The sequence below is a fragment of the Pelophylax lessonae genome (assembly GCF_965119305.1).
Source record: "Pelophylax lessonae genome assembly, chromosome: 3".
Lineage (NCBI taxonomy): Eukaryota > Metazoa > Chordata > Amphibia > Anura > Ranidae > Pelophylax > Pelophylax lessonae.
Window position 1 is genome coordinate 5977607 of NC_138770.1, and position 14426 is coordinate 5992032.

Sequence of the window (14426 nt, forward strand, 5' to 3'; positions counted from 1 at the left end):
TGACCCTCCTCTTTTCACAGCACGGGCTTGGGACAGACCACGGCAGAGTTAAAAAAAATGTTGAAAACATTATTTATTTATTCATTTATTTGTTTGAGATCATGAGGAATCCCAATGAGCTTTTCCAAGGCCCTCCCTGACCGCAGTAGCAAATAGTTTTTAAAGAGCTGGTTTGCTTGTCCCAGCATCTGACCCTCCTCTATTCACAGCACGGGCTTGGGACCGGCCATGGCAGAGTTAAAAAATGTTGAAAACATTATTTATTTATTTATTCATTTATTTGTTTGAGATCCTGAGGAATCCCAATGAGCTTTTCCAAGGCCCTCCCTGACTGCAGTATCAAATAGTTTTTACAGAGCTGGTTTGCTTGTCCCAGCATCTGACCCTCCTCTATTCACAGCACGGGCTTGGGACCGGCCATGGCAGAGTTAAAAAATGTTGAAAACATTATTTATTTATTCATTTATTTGTTTGAGATCCTGAGGAATCCCAATGAGCTTTTCCAAGGCCCTCCCTGACCGCAGTAGCAAATAGTTTTTACAGAGCTGGTTTCCTTGTCCCAGCATCTGACCCTCCTCTTTTCACAGCACGGGCTTGGGACCGGCCACGGCAGAGTTAAAAAATGTTGAAAACATTATTTATTTATTTAATAATTTATTTGTTTGAGATCCTGAGGAATCCCAATGAGCTTTTCCAAGGCCCTCCCTGACCGCAGTAGCAAATAGTTTTTACAGAGCTGGTTTGCTTGTCCCAGCATCTGACCCTCCTCTTTTCACAGCACGGGCTTGGGACCGGCGACGGCAGAGTTAAAAAATGTTGAAAACATTATTTATTTATTTATTCATTTATTTGTTTTGAGATCCTGAGGAATCCCAATGAGCTTTTCCAAGGCCCTCCCTGACCGCAGTAGCAAATAGTTTTTACAGAGCTGGTTTCCTTGTCCCAGCATCTGACCCTCCTCTTTTCACAGCACGGGCTTGGGACCGGCCACGGCAGAGTTAAAAAATGTTGAAAACATTATTTATTTATTTAATAATTTATTTGTTTGAGATCCTGAGGAATCCCAATGAGCTTTTCCAAGGCCCTCCCTGACCGCAGTAGCAAATAGTTTTTACAGAGCTGGTTTGCTTGTCCCAGCATCTGACCCTCCTCTTTTCAAGGCACGGGCTTGGGACCGGCGACGGCAGAGTTAAAAAATGTTGAAAACATTATTTATTTATTTATTCATTTATTTGTTTTGAGATCCTGAGGAATCCCAATGAGCTTTTCCAAGGCCCTTCCTGACCTCAGTAGAAAATAGTTTTTACAGAGCTGGTTTGCTTGTCCCAGCATCTGACCCTCCTCTTTTCACAGCACGGGCTTGGGACCGGCCACGGCAGAGTTAAAAAAATGTTGAAAACATTATTTATTTATTCATTTATTTGTTTGAGATCCTGAGGAATCCCAATGAGCTTTTCCAAGGCTCTCCCTGACCGCAGTAGCAAATAGTTTTTACAGAGCTGGTTTGCTTGTCCCAACATCTGACCCTCCTCTTTTCACAGCACGGGCTTGGGACCGGCCACGGCAGAGTTAAAAAATGTTGAAAACATTATTTATTTATTTATTCATTTATTTGTTTGAGATTCTGAGGAATCCCAATGAGCTTTTCCAAGGCCCTCCCTGACCGCAGTAGCAAATAGTTTTTTTACAGAGCTGGTTTGCTTGTCCCAGCATCTGACCCTCTTCTTTTCACAGCACGGGCTTGGGACCGGCCACGGCAGAGTTAAAAAAATGTTGAAAACATTATTTATTTATTCATTTATTTGTTTGAGATCCTGAGGAATCCCAATGAGCTTTTCCAAGGCCCTCCCTGACCGCAGTAGCAAATAGTTTTTACAGAGCTGGTTTGCTTGTCCCAGCATCTGACCCTCCTCTTTTCACAGCACGGGCTTGGGACCGGCCACGGCAGAGTTAAAAAAATGTTGAAAACATTATTTATTTATTTATTCATTTATTTGTTTGAGATCCTGAGGAATCCCAATGAGCTTTTCCAAGGCCCTCCCTGACCGCGGTAGCAAATCATTTTTACAGAGCTGGTTTGCTTGTCCCAGCATCTGACCCTCCTCTTTTCACAGCACGGGCTTGGGACCGGCCACGGCAGAGTTAAAAAAATGTTGAAAACATTATTTATTTATTCATTTATTTGTTTGAGATCCTGAGGAATCCCAATGAGCTTTTCCAAGGCCCTCCCTGACCGCAGTAGCAAATAGTTTTTACAGAGCTGGTTTGCTTGTCCCAGCATCTGACCCTCCTCTTTTCACAGCACGGGCTTGGGACCGGCCACGGCAGAGTTAAAAAATGTTGAAAACATTATTTATTTATTCATTTATTTGTTTGAGATCCTGAGGAATCCCAATGAGCTTTTCCAAAACCCTCCCTGACCGCAGTAGAAAATAGTTTTTACAGAGCTGGTGTGCTTGTCACAGCCTCTGACCCTCCTCTTTTCACAGCACGGGCTTGGGACCGGCCACGGCAGAGTTAAAAAAATGTTGAAAACATTATTTATTTATTGATTTATTTATTTGAGATCCTGAGGAATCCCAATGAGCTTTTCCAAGGCCCTCCCTGACCGCAGTAGCAAATAGTTTTTACAGAGCTGGTTTGCTTGTCCCAGCATCTGACCCTCCTCTTTTCACAGCATGGGCTTGGGACCGGCCACGGCAGAGTTAAAAAAATGTTGAAAACATTATTTATTTATTTATTCATTTATTTGTTTGAGATCCTGAGGAATCCCAATGAGCTTTTCCAAGGCCCTCCCTGACCGCAGTAGCAAATAGTTTTTACTGAGTTGGTTTGCTTGTCCCAGCATCTGACCCTCCTCTTTTCACAGCACGGGCTTGGGACAGACCACGGCAGAGTTAAAAAAAATGTTGAAAACATTATTTATTTATTCATTTATTTGTTTGAGATCATGAGGAATCCCAATGAGCTTTTCCAAGGCCCTCCCTGACTGCACTAGCAAATAGTTTTTACAGAGCTGGTTTGCTTGTCCCAGCATCTGACCCTCCTCTTTTCACAGCACGGGCTTGGGACCGGCCACGGCAGAGTTAAAAAATGTTGAAAACATTATTTATTTATTTATTCATTTATTTGTTTGAGATCCTGAGGAATCCCAATGAGCTTTTCCAAGGCCCTCCCTGACTGCAGTATCAAATAGTTTTTACAGAGCTGGTTTGCTTATCCCTGCATCTGACCCTCCTCTTTTCACAGCACGGGCTTGGGACCGGCCATGGCAGAGTTAAAAAAATGTTGAAAACATTATTTATTTATTCATTTATTTGTTTGAGATCCTGAGGAATCCCAATGAGCTTTTCCAAGGCCCTCCCTGACCGCAGTAGCAAATAGTTTTTACAGAGCTGGTTTCCTTGTCCCAGCATCTGACCCTCCTCTTTTCACAGCACGGGCTTGGGACCGGCCACGGCAGAGTTAAAAAATGTTGAAAACATTATTTATTTATTTAATAATTTATTTGTTTGAGATCCATGAGGTATCCCAATGAGCTTTTCCAAGGCCCTCCCTGACCGCAGTAGCAAATAGTTTTTACAGAGCTGGTTTGCTTGTCCCAGCATCTGACCCTCCTCTTTTCACAGCACGGGCTTGGGACCGGCGACGGCAGAGTTAAAAAATGTTGAAAACATTATTTATTTATTTATTCATTTATTTGTTTGAGATCCTGAGGAATCCCAATGAGCTTTTCCAAGGCCCTTCCTGACCTCAGTAGAAAATAGTTTTTACAGAGCTGGTTTGCCTGTCCCAGCATCTGACCCTCCTCTTTTCACAGCACGGGCTTGGGACCGGCCACGGCAGAGTTAAAAAAATGTTGAAAACATTATTTATTTATTCATTTATTTGTTTGAGATCCTGAGGAATCCCAATGAGCTTTTCCAAGGCCCTCCCTGACCGCAGTAGCAAATAGTTTTTACAGAGCTGGTTTGCTTGTCCCAACATCTGACCCTCCTCTTTTCACAGCACGGGCTTGGGACCGGCAAGGGCAGAGTTAAAAAATGTTAAAAACATTATTTATTTATTTATTCATTTATTTGTTTGAGATTCTGAGGAATCCCAATGAGCTTTTCCAAGGCCCTCCCTGACCGCAGTAGCAAATAGTTTTTTTTAAAGAGCTGGTTTGCTTGTCCCAGCATCTGACCCTCTTCTTTTCACAGCACGGGCTTGGGACCGGCCACGGCAGAGTTAAAAAAATGTTGAAAACATTATTTATTTATTTATTCATTTATTTGTTTGAGATCCTGAGGAATCCCAATGAGCTTTTCCAAGGCCCTCCCTGACCGCAGTAGCAAATAGTTTTTACTGAGTTGGTTTGCTTGTCCCAGCATCTGACCCTCCTCTTTTCACAGCACGGGCTTGGGACAGACCACGGCAGAGTTAAAAAAAATGTTGAAAACATTATTTATTTATTCATTTATTTGTTTGAGATCATGAGGAATCCCAATGAGCTTTTCCAAGGCCCTCCCTGACTGCACTAGCAAATAGTTTTTACAGAGCTGGTTTGCTTGTCCCAGCATCTGACCCTCCTCTTTTCACAGCACGGGCTTGGGACCGGCCACGGCAGAGTTAAAAAATGTTGAAAACATTATTTATTTATTTATTCATTTATTTGTTTGAGATCCTGAGGAATCCCAATGAGCTTTTCCAAGGCCCTCCCTGACTGCAGTATGAAATAGTTTTTACAGAGCTGGTTTGCTTATCCCTGCATCTGACCCTCCTCTTTTCACAGCACGGGCTTGGGACCGGCCATGGCAGAGTTAAAAAAATGTTGAAAACATTATTTATTTATTCATTTATTTGTTTGAGATCCTGAGGAATCCCAATGAGCTTTTCCAAGGCCCTCCCTGACCGCAGTAGCAAATAGTTTTTACAGAGCTGGTTTCCTTGTCCCAGCATCTGACCCTCCTCTTTTCACAGCACGGGCTTGGGACCGGCCACGGCAGAGTTAAAAAATGTTGAAAACATTATTTATTTATTTAATAATTTATTTGTTTGAGATCCATGAGGTATCCCAATGAGCTTTTCCAAGGCCCTCCCTGACCGCAGTAGCAAATAGTTTTTACAGAGCTGGTTTGCTTGTCCCAGCATCTGACCCTCCTCTTTTCACAGCACGGGCTTGGGACCGGCGACGGCAGAGTTAAAAAATGTTGAAAACATTATTTATTTATTTATTCATTTATTTGTTTGAGATCCTGAGGAATCCCAATGAGCTTTTCCAAGGCCCTTCCTGACCTCAGTAGAAAATAGTTTTTACAGAGCTGGTTTGCCTGTCCCAGCATCTGACCCTCCTCTTTTCACAGCACGGGCTTGGGACCGGCCACGGCAGAGTTAAAAAAATGTTGAAAACATTATTTATTTATTCATTTATTTGTTTGAGATCCTGAGGAATCCCAATGAGCTTTTCCAAGGCCCTCCCTGACCGCAGTAGCAAATAGTTTTTACAGAGCTGGTTTGCTTGTCCCAACATCTGACCCTCCTCTTTTCACAGCACGGGCTTGGGACCGGCAAGGGCAGAGTTAAAAAATGTTAAAAACATTATTTATTTATTTATTCATTTATTTGTTTGAGATTCTGAGGAATCCCAATGAGCTTTTCCAAGGCCCTCCCTGACCGCAGTAGCAAATAGTTTTTTTTAAAGAGCTGGTTTGCTTGTCCCAGCATCTGACCCTCTTCTTTTCACAGCACGGGCTTGGGACCGGCCACGGCAGAGTTAAAAAAATGTTGAAAACATTATTTATTTATTCATTTATTTGTTTGAGATCCTGAGGAATCCCAATGAGCTTTTCCAAGGCCCTCCCTGACTGCAGTATCAAATAGTTTTTACAGAGCTGGTTTGCTTATCCCAGCATCTGACCCTCCTCTTTTCACAGCATGGGCTTGGGACCGGCCACGGCGGTGTTAAAAAAATGTTAAAAAAACATTATTTATTTATTCATTTATTTGTTTGAGATCCTGAGGAATCCCAATGAGCTTTTCCAAGGCCCTCCCTGACCGCAGTAGCAAATAGTTTTTACAGAGCTGGTTTGCTTGTCCCAACATCTGACCCTCCTCTTTTCACAGCACGGGCTTGGGACCGGCCACGGCAGAGTTAAAAAAATGTTGAAAACATTATTTATTTATTCATTTATTTGTTTGAGATCCTGAGGAATCCCAATGAGCTTTTCCAAGGCCCTCCCTGACCTCAGTAGAAAATAGTTTTTACAGAGCTGGTTTGCTTGTCCCAGCATCTGACCCTCTTCTTTTCACAGCACGGGCTTGGGACCGGCCACGGCAGAGTTAAAAAATGTTGAAAACATTATTTATTTATTTATTCATTTATTTGTTTGAGATCCTGAGGAATCCCAATGAGCTTTTCCAAGGCCCTCCCTGACTGCAGTAGCAAATATTTTTTTTTTACAGAGCTGGTTTGCTTGTCCCAGCATCTGACCCTCTTCTTTTCACAGCACGGGCTTGGGACCGGCCACAACAGAGTTAAAAAAATGTTGAAAACATTATTTATTTATTCATTTATTTGTTTGAGATCCTGAGGAATCCCAATGAGCTTTTCCAAGGCCCTCCCTGACCGCAGTAGCAAATAGTTTTTACAGAGCTGGTTTGCTTGTCCCAGCATCTGACCCTCCTCTTTTCACAGCACGGGCTTGGGACCGGCCACGGCAGAGTTAAAAAAATGTTGAAAACGTTATTTATTGATTTATTCGTTTATTTGTTTGAGATCCTGAGGAATCCCAATGAGCTTTTCCAAGGCCCTCCCTGACCGCAGTAGCAAATAGTTTTTACAGAGCTGGTTTGCTTGTCCCAGCATCTGACCCTCCTCTTTTCACAGCACGGGCTTGGGACCGGCCACGGCAGAGTTAAAAAAATGTTGAAAACATTATTTATTTATTCATTTATTTGTTTGAGATCCTGAGGAATCCCAATGAGCTTTTCCAAGGCCCTCCCTGACCTCAGTAGCAAATAGTTTTTACAGAGCTGGTTTGCTTGTCCCAGCATCTGACCCTCCTCTTTTCACAGCACGGGCTTGGGACCGGCCACGGCAGAGTTAAAAAATGTTGAAAACATTATTTATTTATTCATTTATTTGTTTGAGATCCTTAGGAATCCCAATGAGCTTTTCCAAAACCCTCCCTGACCGCAGTAGAAAATAGTTTTTACAGAGCTGGTGTGCTTGTCCCAGCCTCTGACCCTCCTCTTTTCACAGCACGGGCTTGGGACCGGCCACGGCAGAGTTAAAAAAATGTTGAAAACATTATTTATTTATTGATTTATTTATTTGAGATCCTGAGGAATCCCAATTAGCTTTTCCAAGGCCCTCCCTGACCGCAGTAGCAAATAGTTTTTACAGAGCTGGTTTGCTTGTCCCAGCATCTGACCCTCCTCTTTTCACAGCACGGGCTTGGGACCGGCCACGGCAGAGTTAAAAAAATGTTGAAAACATTATTTATTTATTTATTCATTTATTTGTTTGAGATCCTGAGGAATACCAATGAGCTTTTCCAAGGCCCTCCCTGACCACAGTAGCAAATAGTTTTTACAGAGCTGGTTTGCTTGTCCCAGCATCTGACCCTCCTCTTTTCACAGCACGGGCTTGGGACCGGCCACGGCAGAGTTAAAAAATGTTGAAAACATTATTTATTTATTTATTCATTTATTTGTTTGAGATCCTGAGGATTCCCAATGAGCTTTTCCAAGGATCTCCCTGAACGCAGTAGCAAATAGTTTTTACAGAGCTGGTTTGCTTGTCCCAGCATCTGACCCTCCTCTTTTCACAGCACGGGCTTGGGACAGACCACGGCAGAGTTAAAAAACATGTTGAAAACATTATTTATTTATTCATTTATTTGTTTGAGATCATGAGGAATCCCAATGAGCTTTTCCAAGGCCCTCCCTGACTGCACTAGCAAATAGTTTTTAAAGAGCTGGTTTGCTTGTCCCAGCATCTGACCCTCCTCTTTTCACAGCACGGGCTTGGGACCGGCCACGGCAGAGTTAAAAAATGTTGAAAACATTATTTATTTATTTATTCATTTATTTGTTTGAGATCCTGAGGAATCCCAATGAGCTTTTCCAAGGCCCTCCCTGACTGCAGTATCAAATAGTTTTTACAGAGCTGGTTTGCTTGTCCCAGCATCTGACCCTCCTCTATTCACAGCACGGGCTTGGGACCGGCCATGGCAGAGTTAAAAAATGTTGAAAACATTATTTATTTATTCATTTATTTGTTTGAGATCCTGAGGAATCCCAATGAGCTTTTCCAAGGCCCTCCCTGACCGCAGTAGCAAATAGTTTTTACAGAGCTGGTTTGCTTGTCCCAGCATCTGACCCTCCTCTTTTCACAGCACGGGCTTGGGACCGGCCACGGCAGAGTTAAAAAAATGTTGAAAACATTATTTATTTATTTATTCATTTATTTGTTTGAGATCCTGAGGAATACCAATGAGCTTTTCCAATGCCCTCCCTGACCACAGTAGCAAATAGTTTTTACAGAGCTGGTTTGCTTGTCCCAGCATCTGACCCTCCTCTTTTCACAGCACGGGCTTGGGACCGGCCACGGCAGAGTTAAAAAATGTTGAAAACATTATTTATTTATTTATTCATTTATTTGTTTGAGATCCTGAGGATTCCCAATGAGCTTTTCCAAGGATCTCCCTGACCGCAGTAGCAAATAGTTTTTATAGAGCTGGTTTGCTTGTCCCAGCATCTGACCCTCCTCTTTTCAAAGCACGGGCTTGGGACAGACCACGGCAGAGTTAAAAAAAATGTTGAAAACATTATTTATTTATTCATTTATTTGTTTGAGATCATGAGGAATCCCAATGAGCTTTTCCAAGGCCCTCCCTGACTGCACTAGCAAATAGTTTTTAAAGAGCTGGTTTGCTTGTCCCAGCATCTGACCCTCCTCTTTTCACAGCACGGGCTTGGGACCGGCCACGGCAGAGTTAAAAAATGTTGAAAACATTATTTATTTATTTATTCATTTATTTGTTTGAGATCCTGAGGAATCCCAATGAGCTTTTCCAAGGCCCTCCCTGACTGCAGTATCAAATAGTTTTTACAGAGCTGGTTTGCTTGTCCCAGCATCTGACCCTCCTCTATTCACAGCACGGGCTTGGGACCGGCCATGGCAGAGTTAAAAAATGTTGAAAACATTATTTATTTATTCATTTATTTGTTTGAGATCCTGAGGAATCCCAATGAGCTTTTCCAAGGCCCTCCCTGACTGCAGTAGCAAATAGTTTTTACAGAGCTGGTTTGCTTGTCCCAGCATCTGACCCTCCTCTTTTCACAGCACGGGCTTGGGACCGGCCACGGCAGAGTTAAAAAAATGTTGAAAACATTATTTATTGATTTATTCGTTTATTTGTTTGAGATCCTGAGGAATCCCAATGAGCTTTTCCAAGGCCCTCCCTGACCGCAGTAGCAAATAGTTTTTACAGAGCTGGTTTGCTTGTCCCAGCATCTGACCCTCCTCTTTTCACAGCACGGGCTTGGGACCGGCCACGGCAGAGTTAAAAAAATGTTGAAAACATTATTTATTTATTCATTTATTTGTTTGAGATCCTGAGGAATCCCAATGAGCTTTTCCAAGGCCCTCCCTGACCTCAGTAGCAAATAGTTTTTACAGAGCTGGTTTGCTTGTCCCAGCATCTGACCCTCCTCTTTTCACAGCACGGGCTTGGGACCGGCCACGGCAGAGTTAAAAAATGTTGAAAACATTATTTATTTATTTAATAATTTATTTGTTTGAGATCCATGAGGTATCCCAATGAGCTTTTCCAAGGCCCTCCCTGACCGCAGTAGCAAATAGTTTTTACAGAGCTGGTTTGCTTGTCCCAGCATCTGACCCTCCTCTTTTCACAGCACGGGCTTGGGACCGGCGACGGCAGAGTTAAAAAATGTTGAAAACATTATTTATTTATTTATTCATTTATTTGTTTGAGATCCTGAGGAATCCCAATGAGCTTTTCCAAGGCCCTTCCTGACCTCAGTAGAGAATAGTTTTTACAGAGCTGGTTTGCCTGTCCCAGCATCTGACCCTCCTCTTTTCACAGCACGGGCTTGGGACCGGCCACGGCAGAGTTAAAAAAATGTTGAAAACATTATTTATTTATTCATTTATTTGTTTGAGATCCTGAGGAATCCCAATGAGCTTTTCCAAAACCCTCCCTGACCGCAGTAGAAAATAGTTTTTACAGAGCTGGTGTGCTTGTCAAAGCCTCTGACCCTCCTCTTTTCACAGCACGGGCTTGGGACCGGCCACGGCAGAGTTAAAAAAATGTTGAAAACATTATTTATTTATTTATTTATTTATTCATTTATTTGTTTGAGATCCTGAGGAATCCCAATGAGCTTTTCCAAGGCCCTCCCTGACCGCAGTAGCAAATAGTTTTTACAGAGCTGGTTTGCTTGTCCCAGAATCTGACCCTCCTCTTTTCACAGCACGGGCTTGGGACAGACCACGGCAGAGTTAAAAAAAATGTTGAAAACATTATTTATTTATTAATTTATTTGTTTGAGATCATGAGGAATCCCAATGAGCTTTTCCAAGGCCCTCCCTGACTGCACTAGCAAATAGTTTTTACAGAGCTGGTTTGCTTGTCCCAGCATCTGACCCTCCTCTTTTCACAGCACGGGCTTGGGACCGGCCATGGCAGAGTTAAAAAAATGTTGAAAACATTATTTATTTATTCATTTATTTGTTTGAGATCCTGAGGAATCCCAATGAGCTTTTCCAAGGCCCTCCCTGACCGCAGTAGCAAATAGTTTTTACAGAGCTGGTTTGCTTGTCCCAGCATCTGACCCTCCTCTATTCACAGCACGGGCTTGGGACCGGCCATGGCAGAGTTAAAAAATGTTGAAAACATTTTTTATTTATTCATTTATTTGTTTGAGATCCTGAGGAATCCCAATGAGCTTTTCCAAGGCCCTCCCTGACCGCAGTAGCAAATAGTTTTTACAGAGCTGGTTTCCTTGTCCCAGCATCTGACCCTCCTCTTTTCACAGCACGGGCTTGGGACCGGCCACGGCAGAGTTAAAAAATGTTGAAAACATTATTTATTTATTTAATAATTTATTTGTTTGAGATCCTGAGGAATCCCAATGAGCTTTTCCAAGGCCCTCCCTGACCGCAGTAGCAAATAGTTTTTACAGAGCTGGTTTGCTTGTCCCAGCATCTGACCCTCCTCTTTTCACAGCACGGGCTTGGGACCGGCGACGGCAGAGTTAAAAAATGTTGAAAACATTATTTATTTATTTATTCATTTATTTGTTTGAGATCCTGAGGAATCCCAATGAGCTTTTCCAAGGCCCTTCCTGACCTCAGTAGAAAATAGTTTTTACAGAGCTGGTTTGCTTGTCCCAGCATCTGACCCTCCTCTTTTCACAGCACGGGCTTGGAACCGGCCACGGCAGAGTTAAAAAAATGTTGAAAACATTATTTATTTATTTATTCATTTATTTGTTTGAGATCCTGAGGAATCCCAATGAGCTTTTCCAAGGCCCTCCCTGACTGCAGTATCAAATAGTTTTTACAGAGCTGGTTTGCTTATCCCAGCATCTGACCCTCCTCTTTTCACAGCACGGGCTTGGGACCGGCCACGGCGGAGTTAAAAAAATGTTGAAAACATTATTTATTTATTCATTTATTTGTTTGAGATCCTGAGGAATCCCAATGAGCTTTTCCAAGGCCCTCCCTGACCGCAGTAGCAAATAGTTTTTACAGAGCTGGTTTGCTTGTCCCAGCATCTGACCCTCCTCTTTTCACAGCACGGGCTTGGGACCGGCGACGGCAGAGTTAAAAAATGTTGAAAACATTACTTATTTATTTATTCATTTATTTGTTTGAGATCCTGAGGAATCCCAATGAGCTTTTCCAAGGCCCTCCCTGACCGCAGTAGCAAATAGTTTTTACAGAGCTGGTTTGCTTGTCCCAGCATCTGACCCTCCTCTTTTCACAGCATGGGCTTGGGACCGGCCACGGCAGAGTTAAAAAAATGTTGAAAACATTATTTATTTATTTATTTATTCATTTATTTGTTTGAGATCCTGAGGAATCCCAATGAGCTTTTCCAAGGCCCTCCCTGATCGCAGTAGCAAATAGTTTTTACAGAGCTGGTTTGCTTGTCCCAGCATCTGACCCTCCTCTTTTCACAGCACGGGCTTGGGACAGACCACGGCAGAGTTAAAAAAAATGTTGAAAACATTATTTATTTATTCATTTATTTGTTTGAGATCATGAGGAATCCCAATGAGCTTTTCCAAGGCCCTCCCTGACTGCACTAGCAAATAGTTTTTACAGAGCTGGTTTGCTTGTCCCAGCATCTGACCCTCCTCTTTTCACAGCACGGGCTTGGGACCGGCCACGGCAGAGTTAAAAATGTTGAAAACATTATTTATTTATTTATTCATTTATTTGTTTGAGATCCTGAGGAATCCCAATGAGCTTTTCCAAGGCCCTCCCTGACTGCAGTATCAAATAGTTTTTACAGAGCTGGTTTGCTTATCCCAGCATCTGACCCTCCTCTTTTCACAGCACGGGCTTGGGACCGGCCATGGCAGAGTTAAAAAAATGTTGAAAACATTATTTATTTATTCATTTATTTGTTTGAGATCCTGAGGAATCCCAATGAGCTTTTCCAAGGCCCTCCCTGACCGCAGTAGCAAATAGTTTTTACAGAGCTGGTTTGCTTGTCCCAGCATCTGACCCTCCTCTATTCACAGCACGGGCTTGGGACCGGCCATGGCAGAGTTAAAAAATGTTGAAAACATTATTTATTTATTCATTTATTTGTTTGAGATCCTGAGGAATCCCAATGAGCTTTTCCAAGGCCCTCCCTGACCGCAGTAGCAAATAGTTTTTACAGAGCTGGTTTCCTTGTCCCAGCATCTGACCCTCCTCTTTTCACAGCACGGGCTTGGGACCGGCCACGGCAGAGTTAAAAAATGTTGAAAACATTATTTATTTATTTAATAATTTATTTGTTTGAGATCCTGAGGAATCCCAATGAGCTTTTCCAAGGCCCTCCCTGACCGCAGTAGCAAATAGTTTTTACAGAGCTGGTTTGCTTGTCCCAGCATCTGACCCTCCTCTTTTCACAGCACGGGCTTGGGACCGGCGACGGCAGAGTTAAAAAATGTTGAAAACATTACTTATTTATTTATTCATTTATTTGTTTGAGATCCTGAGGAATCCCAATGAGCTTTTCCAAGGCCCTTCCTGACCTCAGTAGAAAATAGTTTTTACAGAGCTGGTTTGCTTGTCCCAGCATCTGACCCTCCTCTTTTCACAGCACGGGCTTGGGACCGGCCACGGCAGAGTTAAAAAAATGTTGAAAACATTATTTATTTATTCATTTATTTGTTTGAGATCCTGAGGAATCCCAATGAGCTTTTCCAAGGCCCTCCCTGACCGCAGTAGCAAATAGTTTTTACAGAGCTGGTTTGCTTGTCCCAACATCTGATCCTCCTCTTTTCACAGCACGGGCTTGGGACCGGCAAGGGCAGAGTTAAAAAATGTTAAAAACATTATTTATTTATTTATTCATTTATTTGTTTGAGATCCTGAGGAATCCCAATGAGCTTTTCCAAGGCCCTCCCTGACCGCAGTAGCAAATAGTTTTTACAGAGCTGGTTTGCTTGTCCCAGCATCTGACCCTCCTCTTTTCACAGCACGGGCTTGGGACCGGCGACGGCAGAGTTAAAAAATGTTGAAAACATTACTTATTTATTTATTCATTTATTTGTTTGAGATCCTGAGGAATCCCAATGAGCTTTTCCAAGGCCCTTCCTGACCTCAGTAGAAAATAGTTTTTACAGAGCTGGTTTGCTTGTCCCAGCATCTGACCCTCCTCTTTTCACAGCACGGGCTTGGGACCGGCCACGGCAGAGTTAAAAAAATGTTGAAAACATTATTTATTTATTCATTTATTTGTTTGAGATCCTGAGGAATCCCAATGAGCTTTTCCAAGGCCCTCCCTGACCTCAGTAGCAAATAGTTTTTACAGAGCTGGTTTGCTTGTCCCAGCATCTGACCCTCCTCTTTTCACAGCACGGGCTTGGGACCGGCCACGGCAGAGTTAAAAAATGTTGAAAACATTATTTATTTATTTAATAATTTATTTGTTTGAGATCCATGAGGTATCCCAATGAGCTTTTCCAAGGCCCTCCCTGACCGCAGTAGCAAATAGTTTTTACAGAGCTGGTTTGCTTGTCCCAGCATCTGACCCTCCTCTTTTCACAGCACGGGCTTGGGACCGGCGACGGCAGAGTTAAAAAATGTTGAAAACATTATTTATTTATTTATTCATTTATTTGTTTGAGATCCTGAGGAATCCCAATGAGCTTTTCCAAGGCCCTTCCTGACCTCAGTAGAGAATAGTTTTTAC